Source organism: Muntiacus reevesi, chromosome 5 (genome assembly GCF_963930625.1).
Source record: "Muntiacus reevesi chromosome 5, mMunRee1.1, whole genome shotgun sequence".
Classification (NCBI taxonomy): domain Eukaryota; kingdom Metazoa; phylum Chordata; class Mammalia; order Artiodactyla; family Cervidae; genus Muntiacus; species Muntiacus reevesi.
The window spans coordinates 118,458,312-118,475,653 of record NC_089253.1 but is presented as its reverse complement, the minus strand read 5'-3'; the positions used below and the strand labels follow the sequence as shown (position 1 = coordinate 118,475,653).

General features: G+C 45.0%; 2 protein-coding genes across 2 annotated transcripts in view; one reads left to right on the top strand and one right to left on the bottom strand.

Annotated features, from left to right (window-relative positions):
- The window catches only part of C5H1orf74 (chromosome 5 C1orf74 homolog), a 134,983-nt gene that overhangs the window by 32,524 nt on the left and 85,117 nt on the right, over positions 1-17,342 (bottom strand). Inside the window, exon 3 of the mRNA XM_065936291.1 lies at positions 1,136-1,299. The gene's annotated coding sequence lies outside the window, so the exon portion shown is untranslated. The remainder of the gene's footprint in view (positions 1-1,135; positions 1,300-17,342) is intronic.
- HSD11B1 (hydroxysteroid 11-beta dehydrogenase 1) overlaps positions 1,300-17,342 on the top strand; it is a 59,276-nt gene continuing 43,233 nt past the window's right edge. The window contains exon 1 of the mRNA XM_065936290.1: positions 1,300-1,444. The gene's annotated coding sequence lies outside the window, so the exon portion shown is untranslated. The remainder of the gene's footprint in view (positions 1,445-17,342) is intronic.

Below are 17,342 nucleotides of genomic sequence, written 5' to 3'. Positions count from 1 at the left end.
TTTTTCATAGTTTGTTTTTTTTTTTTTATGAGATCAAATATGAATTAGGAAATTTAATGAGAAAAAAAAAATTGAAATGCAAACCTGGCAGTTTAGAAAATACCCAGTATGTGACCAGATGGTTTCAGAGAGCCTTAGAATGTAAGCAAGCTGGAAATCAATAGAACTTAATGGTTCTCCAGATAAAACAACTGGCTCCTGAAAGGAAAATAAGATTAAAAAGTCCTCCATTCTTTAAGAATTGGGAGCCTGTAGATAATGATACATGTAGATATTGAAGGAGTAGAAGGGTCTTCAGAAGAACCAATGTTCCTTTTTGACTAAGAAACAGATGACTATCCAAAATCTGCCCAGTGACGCCACTACAAGGGAAACATTAGAACCCAACAATTCCGGTCCTTCTTAACTGATGTCCCCAAGTCACAGAGAGATCAGAGTGCAACAACCCTTGTCAATTATACTCCTCACCAGGGCAGTTCAGGTCACAACCAGTTTCCAAACCAATGCCTGGCAATAGGCAGATGTTCATTAAATATCTGTTGAATAGAGAATACATACACGGATGAAGAAAGTAAATTTTTGTGGACACATTGTTGCCCGTGGCTTAGTGGGAAAGAATGGAAACCTCTGAACTGGGATGCGCCTCTCCGTCTGGCTGGCGGGAATCAGGCTGGAATCACGGCCCCTGCTCCGGGAATCCCCAGGCCCTGTCTGCCCTCTGCCGTCCACGCCGCACTCCCTCTGATGTGGTCACCACGGTGGGCTGTGAGTCATCCTGATGATTCCTAAGGAGCTGCTAATTAAGAAACATGTAGGCGCACAGCCTCTCAGAGTACACTCGACGGCTGGTCTCTCATGGCGGGAAAGGAAAATCTGCCCAGACCCAGTTCCTGTTTTGATCCTTTCCCCTGAGGCAAAGCCAGGAATCTGCGAGAGAGCGCTCGCTAAGGGTGGGACAGGGGTTCTGTCTGGCGTGCCTCTGGCATGTTTAGAGCTAGCAGTAGTAACGACAGGTCTCCAGGGCAACCACTGCCAGGACCACTTCCAAGCATTCCCACCATGGGTGGCCGTGGGGGTCCTCTGTCCTTTGGGGAGCCCTGATGCCCAATGCCCAGGATTGGCCCTTCTGGCTCACCTTTGGGGTTTGACTCCTGGCTGCAAGCTCAGTCCTAGCTTAAGGGCCTTCTTCCTTGGCCTGCGTTTCACCTTCTCGTATCAGGTGGCAGACTAGCTGGTTCCAGTCTCGATTCAGGTCTTCTGACTCCTCCCAGAAACCAACCAACTTCTGAGTAGGAAATCCTGCCCCTCCCCAAAGAGTGGGAAACCGCAGAGGAAGAAAGAGATGAAGCAGAAGGGAAGGCAGAGGAGGAGGGAGAGGGAGAAAAAGAAGCAAAAGGAAAAACGAAATCAATAAAAAGAAGCCAAATTTGGTTGAAACCCCAAGGTAAGACTTTTTTTTAAATCACAATAATATACAATAGCATCACCATTTGTGTCAGGGCCTAGTCCATAGTAGGTCCTCAAAAAACTGCTGTTGAAATAGTGCATCTATTTGGGATAAACCGGAGGGCTGGGCTGAAAGAGACTTCAATGTCAAACGCAGGTCAGAAACAGATAACAAAAAACCCTAAAGAAATGCCCGATGAGCTTTGCAATGTGCAGGAGGGAAGATGTGATAAAACACAGATGGAACCAGATGTCTGTTATTGCCACTGAGTACATTCTGATCATTTCGGGACAGAAAGTTAAGTTGGAACGAAAAGTTGCAAAAATAGTTTTTAAAATGTTTGCATGTTCTGTTGAAATCATACAAAGATTGCAGGTTGTGTTTTTATAAACTGGCTTTAAAGCAATGACAGCACAAACACTCAGCTGTTATCTTGGAAATTGCTAACAGTGCTAATATCTGCTTTTTGCATCCAGTTGTCAGCTAGTTCAATATTTTTAATATTGAGATCCAGAGCTTTGAAGAAGGCATGTTTTATCTCAAGGAGCCTTGTTCAAAGGACTAAGGGAGATGTAAAGTCATCAATCAAAATTCTTTCTATGGTGTTCATCTATTCCTTACTCCCAGTCCAACCTGTCGCTCGGGATACTGAGCTTCTGAACCTTAAAAGCATCTGATCAGACAGAATTCAAACGCCCTGGTTTCAGGTCCATTAGAGAAAACCTAACAGGAGCAGGAAATAGAATTCCCCACCCTCCACACCCCCATTTACCCAAATTCTCCCTTGCCATCAACAGACAGTACCATCCAGGAGGTTCCAGTCAGTTGAGGGGATTAAACACTGCTAAACCTATGCTTTGGGGAAGGCAATGGCAACCCGCTCCAGTGTCCTTGCCTGGAGAATCCCAGGGACGGGGGAGCCTGGTGGGCTGCCGTCTATGGGGTCGCACAGAGTCGGACACGACCGAGGCGCCTTGGCAGCAGCAGCAGCAGCGAACCTATGCTTTGGGAAGTGCTTATAGACGATGCTGGTGTGTTTCCACAACAGTTGGCTTTGAAGAGTCCTGCTCCCTCAAATTTTTCAACAGAGCTTACCAGTTCAAGGAGACACACTTGAATTTTTTATTTCTTTTAGTGCCAGTGTTTTTCTTTGGGTTCTGTGTGAGTAAATCACAGTCAGAAGCCGAAAGAGGGGCGGGAGAAGTGAGGAAAGATGGAAGAATCTCACTTCTGCTTGCTTGCCAAAATTTGAAAGGAATTGCCTTTCCCTCTTATGCATGATATGAAAATAAAATCCAAAAATCCTAGCTCTTTCTTGATACTAATTTCAGTAGAGCTAAAAAGCTCCATGCATCCAGTTTCCAAGCTGGAACAAATCTTAAAGGTAATCTAATTTAATTCCTCTTGTTTGCCAGGTGAGGGAACTGAAGCCAAGACAGGGGCAGGGCCTTCTCCAAGGTCACATATATGTCAGTGGAGGAGAGGGAGACTGGAACTCAATTATCTTGGCTCCAGCCAGGAGCCTTGCAAGAAACTTTACAAAGAAGTGCCCCAAACATCCAAGAATTTATAAACACGACATCTTCTGATTAAATAAAATAAAATATTCCGTTAAAAGATGCTTATCTGGCAGAAACAGAAAGAGGGAAAAGATTTTAATAGTTAAAGCTAATAGTTAAGCTTTTCTAGAATCTGTTTTACAACTGTTAGGAAACTGGAGCGAGTAGAAGGGTTGAAGGCAAGTTTGTCATGAAAGAGCTAGAATACTTTACAATCCTACTATTGAGCCAGCATTTTACAAATCTTATCTCTTTACATAATCACATGGTATCCTCCTTTTATTAATATAAATAATTTCTTTTAATTTGCTCAAATTCACGGAGAGAAGAAGAAATTATGGTTTTTGCAGCTTTCGCTACTAGCCTCAGCATCATGCTAATGTGAATATTTATAGTTCAGTGACTCAGGCCTCTCCCCAATGTGGACCCCTGCTCCAGCCACTTCAATCTACTTGAGGTCGCTCTGACATCTCAAGCTATCTCTAGACTCCTTACCTAAACACAGACAGTTCCCTCTACTGGGTACAGCCTTCCCCCAATTTCTTCATCTCCATAACTTGTACTCATTCTTCAAAACTCAGCCCCAGGATCACTTCCTCCCAGAAAGCTTTCCCACTGCCTTGGCCTGACTTGGCTTCCCTACTCTGTTCCCTGTTAGCATCCTATACACATTGTTATTACACAATTGTGAGCTTAGACTCACTACTGTCCTACAGTGGCGCTATTATTATGCTACTGTGAGCTTTGACTTACTTGCCTACCCTCCTTATACTTAACTACCATCTCCTTGAAGGAAGACACCAGACATTGCTCAGCTTGTACATTCCCGGCACCAACCACATTGGACATTTACTAGTGCTCAATAAATATCTGGGGAAAATGGATGAGTGAACAAACGAAAGATTCCCCCTTCCTTTCTTCCATTCAAATGACTTAATAAAAAGTCTCCCTCCCATAGTCTTGATTTCTGGGTATCTTGGGAGGAACAGAAGATGGCAGTACTATAGGCTTCTCAAAAAAGCCTGTCAGGCTACTCAAAAGAGCTTCCTAGGGTTAAACATTCCAGTGGAACAAACATTTATTTCTCCTCCCTTACAAAGTACACCAATCACAGTAGAATAATGTACATGCTATAAGGGGCAAGGACAAAAGAGAACCAGCGTGGACACAACAGATGAGAAATGTCAACACTCTTTCAGAGGATGGAAAGTGGATAGATGAGGGAGAAGTGACTTAGCCAACTGCAAACTATTGAAGCCCAACAGCCGCTGGTAGGAGGGCAATGAGAAGCCACAGAGCCCAGAAGAATCTCAGGGATCAGGGCACCAGGAACCTCGATGCAGAGGAAGAGACGGGCCCTCCAAGAGGGAGGAAAGTTTATTTTCTGGGGAAACTGGCTAAAGAGTTGCCAGGCTCGGGGACATCAGACACAGCAAAAGGTGGGTTCAGGCATAGAGTTGGAAACAGGATGAGAGGAAGCCTCCACACTGAAAGATGAGATTGCGCAGCCCCTTATCCTGACTTAGCTCCCAAAACACACACAGCCCAACTTATACACCTCTTCATTCTCCTTACTCCAGCCCACTGTAGGCAGAGGAATGAAGCATTCCTCCTAGGAAAAACTATACAACCAAAGGGGGAAAAGATTTTACATACTGATATTTGAGGGTCAGAAGAAATTACTAACAATAACCCTTGACAATATTGATAGCCCCTCAGAGATAAAAGAAGGCAGTGCGTCCATCAATGAAGAACAAGCAGTCAGCATTTTGTTTTTGTTTAAAAAAAAAAAAAAGTAGTCACGAACAGACAGGAGCTTTGTAAAATAAAAATATAACTGGAAATTTAAAAATTAAAATGAAACACTGGAAGATAAAACTGACAAAATCTCCTAGAAAGTAGGACAGAAAGGTTAAGAGTTGAAAATTAGGACAAAAACAATAAGAAATTTACAAGATCCAATTCATCCAGAAGCTCTGACATCTTCTAATAAGAAGTTCAAAGAGAGAACACAGAGAAAATGGAGGGGAATATATTAACCAGAAAGATAATTTCTCCAAAATTTCCCATAATGAAAGATTTGAATTTCCATATTGAAAGGACCCAGTGGGTGTTCAACACAATGAACCAAAACAAAACACAAAACTGTCTCCTCAAAGCACATAATTAGGAATGTTAGAACACCAAGGGGAAAAAAAGGATCCCGAAAGTTCTAGAGAGAAGAACAGCTCACGAAGCCAGATCAGGAGTCCAAACAGAAACTGAACTCCTCAGTATCCACACGGGGAGCTAGAAACTGAAAGGCAACATAGCAATGTCTTCTGGTTTCGGAGGAAAATAATCCCCAATTTATAAATCCTTCCTCAGCCAAACAATGAATCAGGAAGAAGGTAAAGTAAGGATGCTGGCAGAGCCGACATCCTGGCCTGTACGTGACCAGGGTCTGGTGGATCAGGGCCCATGCAAAAGTGTTCGATGTGAAACAGCGCCCCACACTCAGGCCCCTCTTATTCATGAGGAAGCAAGCCAAGGAGAGCTGGGGTGACCAGGTGGGTGCTAAAGGGAGGTCCCAGTTACCAGCCTATCAAGCTCCAAGTCTGGATTGGAACAGGAAGACCCGGGGCTCCAAAACGAATGTCTCCAAGGGAAAAAAATATATAGATTATCCAATTAATCTGACCAATTTATTTGAGCTGTATTGCTTTTACCAGAGGATTTGGAGAACATGACAACTAGTAAGCAAACGAACAAAAACGAGATGATTATTAACTCCCGGGGGTAGGGGGGAGTAGAAGAAAACAAAAAAATGCAATCAGAGTACATCAAATTGTTGAGCTGCAAAAAATCAGTCATAATAATATGAACACTGACTAATGATTTAATTAAAATTGTGACTTAATAGTGTTAGGAACCTAGCTGGAAGGGAATGAGTATCTGTGTGTGTTGTAAAATAAAATGGCAAGTCCTAATATTCCTTAGTGGGAAATCAATAAATAATTTCTAACATTACAAAATCAAGAATGGCAGTAAATGTTTTAAAATATGGAGTTAATCAGAGGAAAAAAATAAGATTTTAAAATGTGGTTACACTTGAAAGGGACCTGGGCATGGGGAAGGGAGAAGCAAGGCTTGCTGTTAGCATTGTATGCTTTTTGATATCATGTGACTTTGTAGACACTGTTCCTGTATTATATTAATGAACACAAAAATTACTTGGAAAGGAAAGAAGAGAGAGGGGAGAAAAAGAAGGAAAGAAAGAAAGGAGATGACTCAGTCATAATAGCATTCATGGATTACATTCTATTACCACTCAACATGTTGATGGCTGGAGCCATTAAATTCAGTCTCAAACAAGCTCTGCTTGAAGTATTTACCTAACTACCCAGAGGAGTTTGCCAGTTTGTTTGTCTAAAGGCTATTTCAGAATCACCTGGACACTTTGCAAAAATACAGATTCCTGGGTCCCACCCTTGATGGCTCCCATTCAACATGCCTTGGTGGGGCCTGGGAATCTGCCCTTAGCTCCCCCAGATGATTCAACTGCACCGTAAGTTTTAGAAATCACTGGACTAAAGCAGAAACTGTGAGCGCATGGTGGGGGGGGGGGGTTATGTGACTTTTGTGTGTGTAACTGTTTCTGTGAATATGTTGGTGTACTGTGAGTCTGTCTTCTTCCTCCCTCCTTCCCTCTTTCAATCTTCTCTTATCTTAACCCATAAACCCCTCTGGACTGCAGGAAACACGAGAGAGACCTCATTCCTGAGATTTTAAACCCCAGGAGTCTGTGCTTCCCAGGCGTCACAGTGGTAAAGAATCCACCTGCCAGTGCAGGAGACTTGGGTTCGATACCTGAAGGGGGACGATGCCTTGTAGTAGGAAATGGCAACCCGCTGCAGTATTCTTGCCTGGGCAATCCCATGTTCAGACGGGCCTGGGCGATGGTCCTCGGGGTCAGCACGCACACACGCGTGCAGCCCCTGCTTCTTCTCCCAGCCCTGGGGCTCCCTCTGCTGGCAGAAACCTGTCAAAATGTCCAAAACCTAGACATTCTCCCTCCGTTGCTATAAGGAAGGCCCTCTTCCCAGGCTGTTTCCAAGCCCTCAAACTTCACGAACGTCCCATCAGACAGAAAAGGAAAAATCCAACCAACCTGGGAAAGACATCTCCTGCCTTACAGGTGTGACTGTACACAGACCAGGAACAGAGCGGGGGGAGGCAGAAATGAGAATAGAAGTTAAATATTTTGTGGCCAAACGTGAGGGAAAGGAGACCTTAAGGGATTCAACTTCCCACCTTCTTCCTCTCCTGCCCTCCAACAGAGATGGACAGATGGAGAAGTCAGATCCATCTGCCTCTCAAAAATAAAAAATCTAAGGAAGGAAACACATTAGGCTAAAAAAACTCGCTGAATTTAGAAGAAGACCACAAGAGCTCGATATCCACACACACCTTACTTCCTTGAGTCTCCACGTGCCCAGTCATGGGACCCTATAAATCTTGCCACTCCAGCGATTCTCTAGCCAGGGACTCTGTTGGATCTTTCCCGCAAGCTGAAAACACGCTCACCCCAGCACTGTGTCTGGGACAGAGAAAATACTCAAAAACATTTGAATGAAACCTTAGCTCACTGCTGTCCTAAAGATCAGAACCCTCCTTCAGATCTGCACATCCCCCAACCCAAGCTCCTCAAAAGCCCCTCTCCCCCACACTCACACTAAACTTGTTCTTTCCTCAAATACATCCCTCCTCAACCCATAGTGTTCCAGCCTCAGTGCCTTCAGAACCCTGACAGGCCTCCCGTTCAGTTCAGTTCAGTCGCTCAGTCATGTCCGACTCTTTGCAACCCCATGGACTGCAGCACACCAGGCCTCCCTGTCCATTACCAACTCCTGGAGCTTGTTCAACTCATGTCCATCGAGTCAGGCATACCATCCAACCATCTCATTCCCTGCCATCCCCTTCTCCTCCTGCCTTCAATCTTTTCCAGCATCAGGGTCTTTTCAAATGAGTCAGTTCTTTGCATCAGGTGGCCAAACTATTGGAGTTTCAGCTTCAGCATCAGTCCTCCCAATGAATATTCAGGACTGATTTCCTTTAGGATGGACTGGTTGGATCTTCTTGCAGTCCAAGGGACTTTCAAGAGTCTTCTCCAACACCACAGTTCAAAAGCATCAATTCTTCAGCACTCAGCATTCTTTATAGCCCAACTCTCACATCCATACATGACTACTGGAAAAACCATAGGTTTGACTAGACGGACCTTTGTTGGCAAAGTAAAGTCTCTGCTTTTTAATATGCAGTCTAGGTTGGTCAGCAGTTCCTATATCCGGACCCAATGTATTTTTGTCACTTCTCATCCTCCTTGACCCCTCAGAAGCTTCCAAGCTGTGAACCTCTGGCACCTCACAGAGACCGCCCTCTGCCCACCCCAGCCCACCTCCCTGTTGCCTCAGGTCCCCCTGCTCCCTGCTTCTCCTTGCCCCTTTCTACCTGTTCTCCTCTCCTGTAACATCCCACTGTACCTTTCGCCCTCTAGATGGGGTGTCATCTACTATGGTTTTAACTTTAGTTTATTTGATTTCATTCTCCCAAAGCAATATATCTAGCCTAGACATTTCTCTTGACCTTCAAATACCTAACAAGCATCTTCATCTGTATGTATGAGTCAATTTCCATTAAACACTCAGAAAATGCTTTCTAGCATCTAACATGTGCACGCGCTATGCTAAGCATGGGAGATACACTGGCCTCTCAGACCTGCGTGTAATGGGAGAAAAAGACAAATGAGCACCTGTGACTACATAGTACTGGCAGTTGTGATAAGAGAAACAGCCAGTGCGTGGGGAGCACCTTACGTGTCCAAGAGAGGGTGACTTTGAAGGGGAGAAGACCCTGAAGGGTAAGAAGGAATAAGGGTAGGCATGGTGAGACACTTCTGGGAAAGGATTTCAAAGCTTCTGAAGAACTTGCAAAGCTAATGAGTTTGAACTTTAAGAACAATAAGGAGCCACTGAAGAAGAACTGGTTGCATTAAAGCCCACGGGGCACTTCTACAGTTTTGGTAACAGTCAGGTCTTAATTTGGATGGTAGGCCAATAGACCTTTGCTTTATTATTGCCCCATAAGTTATTTATGGCTTCTTCTAGTGCATATCAAATGTTTCACAAGCCTTTTTTTTTTAAATATATCAATGAATTGGAGAAGGTGGGGTAGGCAGAGAGAAGAGTGAGGAGGCTGCTAAAGCAGAATGGAGCAGTGACCCAAGTTAGGAGCATCATAGTGAGGGTGAAGATGGGGAAACGGTTCCAGAGATATCTAGGAGATAGAATCGACTGGGCTTGGTGAGAAATGGAATGTGAGGGAGGGAGGAGATGAGAGGGAGGAATAGAGAAGGACTTCCAAGGTTCTGAAGCATTAATTGCGGGGACGGTGAAGCCCTTGACTGAAACACATCACAAAGTCACGAGAGAATAGTTTGGCAGTTTCTTTGAAAGTTAAATAGAAATTTACCACATAACCCAGCAACGCCACACAAAGACTTTGACGCCAGTGCTCCTAGGAGCACTATTCATCATGGCCAAAGAGTGGAAATTCTAAATGTCCGTGAATCAGTGAATGGGTAAACAAAATGTAGTATATCCACACAATGGGAAAATGACTCAGCAATAAAAAGGAACAAAGTACAGATACATGCTATGAGAAGGATGCCAGGATGAGCTTCAAAACCACAAGTCAAAGAAGTCAGGCACAGAAGATGACATATCATCTGATTCCACTAATATGAGAGAGAGAAACTAGAAGACTGGCTGGCCACGCCTGGGGAGAGGGACAGGAAGTAATTGTAAATGGGCAAGAGGAATCTTTGGGGGGTGATGGAAATGTTTTAAAATTGGATTCTTTTGATAGTTTCCCAACTCTGCAAATTTGTTTAAAAAAACAACAACATTGAATTGTACACTTACCATGAGATACTTTTCTGGTCTATAAATGGTGCTTCTCAAAAGCTGTTTAAAAATAATAATAATCAGGTCAGTTTGGGCATGTTGAGCTTGAGGTGTTTAGGAGGCAAGAAGAGAGAGAGGTTGAGTAAACAGGTGGTTATGCGACCTGAAGCTTAGCATACAAGGCGATACAGGAGAGAGAGATTTCTAATACACATCAACTTAAAGAAAGCGACTGGAACGACAAGAATGAGGGGAAATGCCCAGAGAAGAGAGAAAGAGGAGGACAGAATGAGAACAGAAGCAAGACCAACCCCAACATCCAAGGGATCCAGACCTCTAAAGAGCGCCTCCCGGTGGAGGAAGCAGGCAGAGAGGAAGGAAGAAAGCCCAGAGAATACACATGGACAGAATCCAAGAGGAGAAGAGGATTGGGAGCAGGGGCAAAGCTCCGGAGCTGCAAGCCCCCAGGGGACACAGCCAGACCCAGCACCCCAACGGCACCAGGAGAGGCAAGTGTTGATGGAGACAGTGAGGCTGGACCGACGAGCCCGAGGTGGGCCGGCGGACCAGAATGTTCAGCCTGAGGCTGGGAAGGACAGAAAGGCCAGCGAACAGGAAGAGTTCTGGGATGCAAACAGGGTGCAGAGGCTTCACGTCTGGAAGTAAATGCCGGAACCACAAATTCCAGTGGTTCGGGTGGATGGCCTTCGGGGCGCGGTTCCTGCCAGCTTCTCCAGATGGATTTCTCCCCCATGTAACCCCGCCCCTCGCAATTCAGTGACCCTGCCCAGTTTCCCAGACACTCCGTTCTCCTCCACAGCGCCTTCTCCTTTCTCACACAGCAACCTCTGCGTCCCATTTCATTGACTGCCATGTCTGTCTCCTTCTAACCTTGGAAAGCATTTTGCTTTTTCATAGGTCACAGGACCTGCTCTGTGGAACGCACTAAATAAATATTAGTAGATTAATATTAGTAGTAATATTAGTAGTAGTATTAATATTAGTAGATTAAACCACTACTAAAATAAATATTAGTAGATTAAACCACTCAGCCGCCATGCGGCTGAGTTCCTCCTTTGCTGCTGGCCCCGTTGGGGGCTGTCTGCGGCTGGGCCGCTGGGGCCCCTGTGATGAAGGTACCTAAGGTGTTCTAACCTCCACTCTCAGCAGCTACTACGATCAAGGATACTCTGTCCATAATGTAAGGTACAATCTCCCAACGTCCCCAAAGTTCTGCCCACTTCTAGGACTGCCAGGAAAAAGCACGGAACACCCAGTTAAATCTGACTTTCAGATAAACCATGAATAATGTTTTAGCATAAGTATAATCCATGGAATAGTTGGAGATTATATAGATCCTAAAATAGGATGTGTTGCCTATCTTGCAATTCAAATTTGACTGGCTGGCCTGACTTTCTGTTTGCTAAATGTGGCAACCCTACTTCTACCCAGAGGGAAGTGGCCTCCCTCTAACACTGCGGCCACTGGCACCCTAAGAAACCTGCCTGGCAGAGGGTCCTATGCCCACCTGAAAACCGGGCTGAACAACCAAGAGAAAACACGGGGGTCCGAAATCGTGTGGCATCTTTGCTGGTCGGTCCTCTCCACGGTGTGGGCCTCTCCCCCCGAGCCTTAGTGCTACCCATGTCTCACCAAACTTCCTGGGGAGTGATTTTTACAGTTACTCCGTGAGGCTACTGAGAGCTCCAGTGCAAGTTCACATGCCGTGGGCCAGGGGAAAACTTGAAAAACTGCAAGTAAGACTTGTTTAGAATTGTCCCTGCCCTGCCCCCCGCCCCCCCGAGGGGAGGGAATCAAGCCAAACTCTGGGCCTCATCAGGGTTCCTGCTCTTCCCAAGAGGCTCTCAGCTCTCCTAGGCAAACAGACATCAGTTACTCTGCCTCGCCAGTCCCCCTGCCACCCGACGCCGTGTGACCAGCAGGGTGAAGGCAGCACATGCGGGGCAGGTTATCCCACCTCTAGTTCACTTTCCTGCAGCTGAGCTTCCATTAGTTGGAAAACATGAGTGAACCTGTCTGTTAGGAATACTGTCCTGCAGAAGGGCCGACACACAGAACTCTCCCTCTTGTTAGGTAGACTGGAGAGGGAGAAGAAGGGGGTTGGGAGTGGGGAGGGCAGGAAGTCCATGTTATTAGACAAAGTAACGTAAAATGAGAGTTGTGCCGACAAAAAAATAATCAGCTGGCCTAAGAAAGAAAAGGAAAATTTTATTTGAGCCAAATTTGAGGATTATAAGCTGGGAAGAGCATCCCGGAAAGCTCTGAGGATTGTTCCACCTGTTAGAATTCAAGGCACAGTTATGTAAGTTTTCTGAGAGAGAGGCATTATATTGATGTACAATGAATGATGCACTATTGATAGTTTACGTAAGCCACATCTAAGCGCCATGAAAAAAATGTTATCTTTAAGGAATTGTCCTACTGACGCCGGGAGACTATGGTTCTTTGTGGCTAAGCAGGTATGTCTGTCGATGGGGGCGTTTTGGTCGATGCACAATGCAGATACACAATGCCTAGTGGGAGGAAAGAGGAGGCCAAAGGATAGAGAACAATTTTTTGTTTAAATTTTTCTCATCTTGCCATAAAAGATTAATTTCATGTCTCAGCTGCTTCCCTGGCTAGGGACAGATTTTGGCAGCCATGGCACAGACTTGCTGGGCTAAGTCGCTTCAGTCGTGTCCGGCTCTTGCGACCCCATGAACTGGAGCCTGCCAGGCTCCTCTGTCCATGGGATTTCTCAGGCAAGCATACTGGAGTGGGGTTGCCATTTCCTGATAGCACAGACCTAGCAGTTCTTAACAACAACAACAACAAAATGAGACCTGAGGAACCAGATCGGGGTGGGGAGCAGCGTGGGAGGACCGAGGGAAGGGGAGAAGTTTATGCATCCTACAAGATTTATGCTAAGATCCTTTCCTGTCTCAACCTGTTGCTGCTATTTTCCCAGGGAAGGCAGAACCTCCAAACAGAGAGGGTTCACCCACCTTTTACTCCGAGGTCTGCCCACTCACAGTTCCACTGGCAGGATGAGGTTTCAGAGGGAAGAGACTTCTTCCTTAACAAAGCTACCAAACAGTTCCAAAGGGTCCTCCATCCACGGCTGCCTCAGATATGACAGGTGCTCCATTTGTGATCTTCATGTTATACCAAATGCTCGGGAATTGCCCTGTGGCTGCTCCTGACCTCTTTTCCCCTCCGTGTTTTTCTTGACCTCATTCATTTAGATGGGGGTAAGCAAGTCAGAGAGAATTCCTGGCTGGGCTCAGCCACGCACCTTTAGCTGAAAGCGACTCATTCTACGTGGGTTTTTGACCATGCGCAGGTCATGCCGAGGGCATTTCACTGAAAGCCTCCTCTGAAATGTAGGTGGTCAATGCCTTACAAAGGAGGAGCAGCGTGAAGGAATGAACAGTTCAGGTTCGTTGCTATGGCAGTGAAAGAAACTTCAGTTGATTTGTGAAAATCTAGTCCAAACAAGTGCTAGGTGAAACATTCGTATTTCCTTTTATCTTTTTTATTATTTTTATTTGTTAGTTTTCAAATTGTTGAGCACCACAAAAGAAGATTATGGGGCAGGGGGTTGATCAGTTCTGGACAAAATGCTAAATCTCAGTGACTTTCCTAGATTAAATCAGGCTCCAGAAAGATAGCAATGTTCTCTTTGCTGCAGTGCCTTGCAAACACTAAAACAGCAAAATTTTGCTGAATGCCTATTTTGGAGCAAAGTTAGAAGGAGATGAAGAGAGACAAAGATGAAAAAGACATAGTCCATGGCCTCCAGGAGTTAACAAGCTAATGAGAGAACCAGCCGTGTAACTATAAACATACAGTGGATCCAAGTAATGGGATCATGTAATGGGATCCAAGTGTGGTCCCCATGGGTCCCTGAGACCCTCTTGGAAGTTTGAAAGGTCAAAACTGTTTTCATAATCATATTAAAACCTTTTTCCTCCTCTTTCCTTCTCTCTCTCAGTTGAGTTTCCCTAGCCTACTAGATGCGTAATAATACAAAGCTTAATACATGAATGCTTCTGTATTCTTGAGTTAAAACAAGAAATTCTCAGTTTCAATTTCTAATACTCTATATCAATAGATAAGCCCACATATGTAAAAATTCTTTGAGAGCATTGGTGATTTTTAAGATTGTTAAGAGGACCCTTAGAAAATGGAGTCAAGATGGCGGAATAGAAGGAAGCGAAGTCCACGTCTCCTCACCACGGGGACGCCTACTGGGCACTGGGGCCGCGGACACCTAAGGGGATGGGACAGACCCCCGTGTGAACTAGGGGGACGTGAGGGGTCGGGAGGAAAAGAAGTAGAGTGGGATGGGACCGGGGCCTCTGAGGAGTGGCGGAGGCAGATGGGAAGTCCCCACAATCGGAGTGGCCCCCTGACGACAAGGGCCTCAGTAGGGGCAGGGAAAGGACCTTCAGGGGGTGGGAGGAGCAGAAGGCAACTTGGCCAGCATGTTCCCTGCCTCCTTGGGCCCCAAGGAGCCCACTGGGGTCCCAGCCTGAACCGCTGTTCTCCAAGGCCCTCTCCAGCGGTGCTGAGCCTAAACCCCATGCCCACCACCCCGCTGGCCCTGACCCCAGCCCTCACCCCACCTAAGACCCGCCCCCCCAAGGCCCGCCCCCACCTAAGGCCCGCCCCCACCTTAGACCTGCCCCCACCTAAGGCCCGCCCCCACCTTAGACCCGCCCCCACCTAAGGCCCGCCCCCCCCAGCCCCCACAGCCAAGGCCTTCTCCTTTGGGGTATTTTTATTTTTAATTTTTATAGCTGTCGTGGTTGTGGTCGTGGTGTTTCACCTTATTGTTGTTGTTTCATTTATATTTTTATTTTTCTCTAAAGAATGTATTTTTTTATTTTTCTAATTTTATTTTTTCTTCTTTGTTATTGTTTTTTGTGTATGTGTGTGTGTGTGTGTGTTTCTGCAATGCTGAGCAGCTTGCAGAATCTTGGTTCCCAGGCCAGGGACCAGGCCTGATCTCCTATGGTGGGAATGTCAAGTCCAAATTGTTAGACTAACAGGGAACATCAGATCCCAGGGAATATTGATCAGTGTGAGGTATCCCGGAAGTCCTCATCTCAACACCAAGATGTGGCTCTGTCCAACTGCATGCAAACTCCAGGGCTGGATGCCTCAGACCAGACCACCAGTACAAGAGGAACACCCTGTACCCCCCATCAAAAAAAATGAGATGACAAAAATCTCTGTTACAGAAAAAGGAACAAGGTAAAAACCTATAAAACCAAGTAAATGAAAAGGAAATAGGCAACATACCTGAAAAAGAATTTAGAGTAATGATAGTAAAGATGATTCAAAATCTCAGAATGGAGGCACTGAGAAAATACGAGAAGTATTTAACAAGGACCTAGAAGATCTAAAGAACAAACAATGATGAATAACACAGTAATTTAAAAATACACTAAAAGTAACCAATAGCAAAATAACTGAAGCAGAAGAAAAGATAAGTGAGCTGGAAATGAGAGGATGGAAAGATACTCCATGCAAGTAGAAATCAAAAGAAAGCTGGAGTAGCAATACTCATATCAAATAAAATAGACTTCAAAAGAAAGACTGCTACAAGAGGTATGGAAGGACACTACATAATGATCAAGGCGTTCATCTGTTGACTTTTTTAACAAATGCACAATTTGAGAGTTGGGAGTCAAGTTTTATCTGGGGCAAAATGAGGACCATAACCCAGGAGACAGCACCTCAGATAGCTCTGAGAAACTGCTCCAAAAAATTAGAGTGAAAGGTGAGTATATATGTGATTTTTGAGGAAGGGGGAGTGCATGCAATCTTGCGAAGGTCACTGCTAGTCACAAGCAGCAGATATCACCATGAAGAATTTCCATGTGCCGGGGTCCAGCCCCAGCAGGATCCAGGGGAACCCTCAGGATGAACAGCGTCGGCGAATGAGAGAGAGAGTGAGACAAAGCTCGGGGCTGAGTCTGGAGCTTATTTTTGCACAGCCCCTTTATACCCTAAACAACATCTTTGGGGGAAGTGCATGTTGCTTACACACAGGGCATCTCAAAACATTACAGCAACTTGACCTTCAACAGAAACAGGACGTCACCCACATACTTTTCGTTCACAAGAGTCTTTCTTATCATTTGGCCTTCAGGCCTGCTAACATTTTATGGCTTGCACCTGGTGTGACTTAAGCAACTTCAGTAGCCGACCCGGTTTTTCTTATAATTAATCTATTTTCTTTCTAATAAGCGTCCTCTCTATGGGAACTAGAGAGGATTACATTTTTTACAGAACAGAAATGCAAAGGACTGCAGAAACAGCAGATATGGCACAAAACAGGCTCTTAGTCTAAAAGTTAACCACCTGCAAGAAGTCGCCAGCTAATGTCTATCTAAAGTATTTTCTATTAGGCACATTTGTGACTATTATTTGTGGAGTTTTTCTCACCCTGTGAAGGGGCCTATGCTTATTAGTTTCTTTTGTTAGCATACTGTGTTTAGGATGTTTAGAACAATCAAGAGCATTTTTTGCAATGAGAGCACATATTTATCACACAAGCCAGAATGTCAGCAAAAGGGTATGAATTGAAGCATTTTCTTCATCCCTGGCCCCTTCATAGGGTACCAGCGTCCAGGAGATTTATTAGTTAGGGTTTTAAGTTGGTCCTCATTCAATGAAAGAGGAGCAGGAGAACTCTCGGCAGGCAACACAAGACTCTGCAACAGGGCAAACAAGAACAACAGCAGAAAAGGGGGGAGGATACAGGGTGGGGTAGAGGCCGAGGCCAACCTGGAGGGCCCCTTATCCTAGACGGCCTTGCCTATCAGGTTTTTTCCTCATGACCTCGTCATGGATGGGGTCCCGGACGGCCTTGCCTGCCCGGTACTTTCTTCATGACCTCGTCATGGGCAGGACACCCCATAACGGCTCCCAGCATCCATGCTTTTCTAGATAATGAGGAGATACGAGAATTGGAGTACCTGTTTCTGCTCCCCAACCTGAACTCTTTTCAGGAGGTGTTGAAAATCAGGTGTTCAGCTGAAGCATCTTGTATAGAGGTAGATGGCAAGTGCCAATTTGTAGTTGACACATCCAAGAAGAAATTAACAATTATAAATATTTAAGTACTCACATAGGAGCACCTCAATACATAAGGTGAATATTAACAGTTATAAAAGGGGAAATCAACACTAACACAGTAATGGTGGGCTAAAAGTGCATTTTAACACTGCACTTACACTAATGGACAGATCATCCAGACAGAAATAAATAAGGAAACCCAAGCTTTAAAGGACACAGTAGACCAGCCAGATTTAACTGATATTTATAAGACATTTATAAGCTTATATAAATAAGCTTATATAAGCTTCTGCTTATATTTAT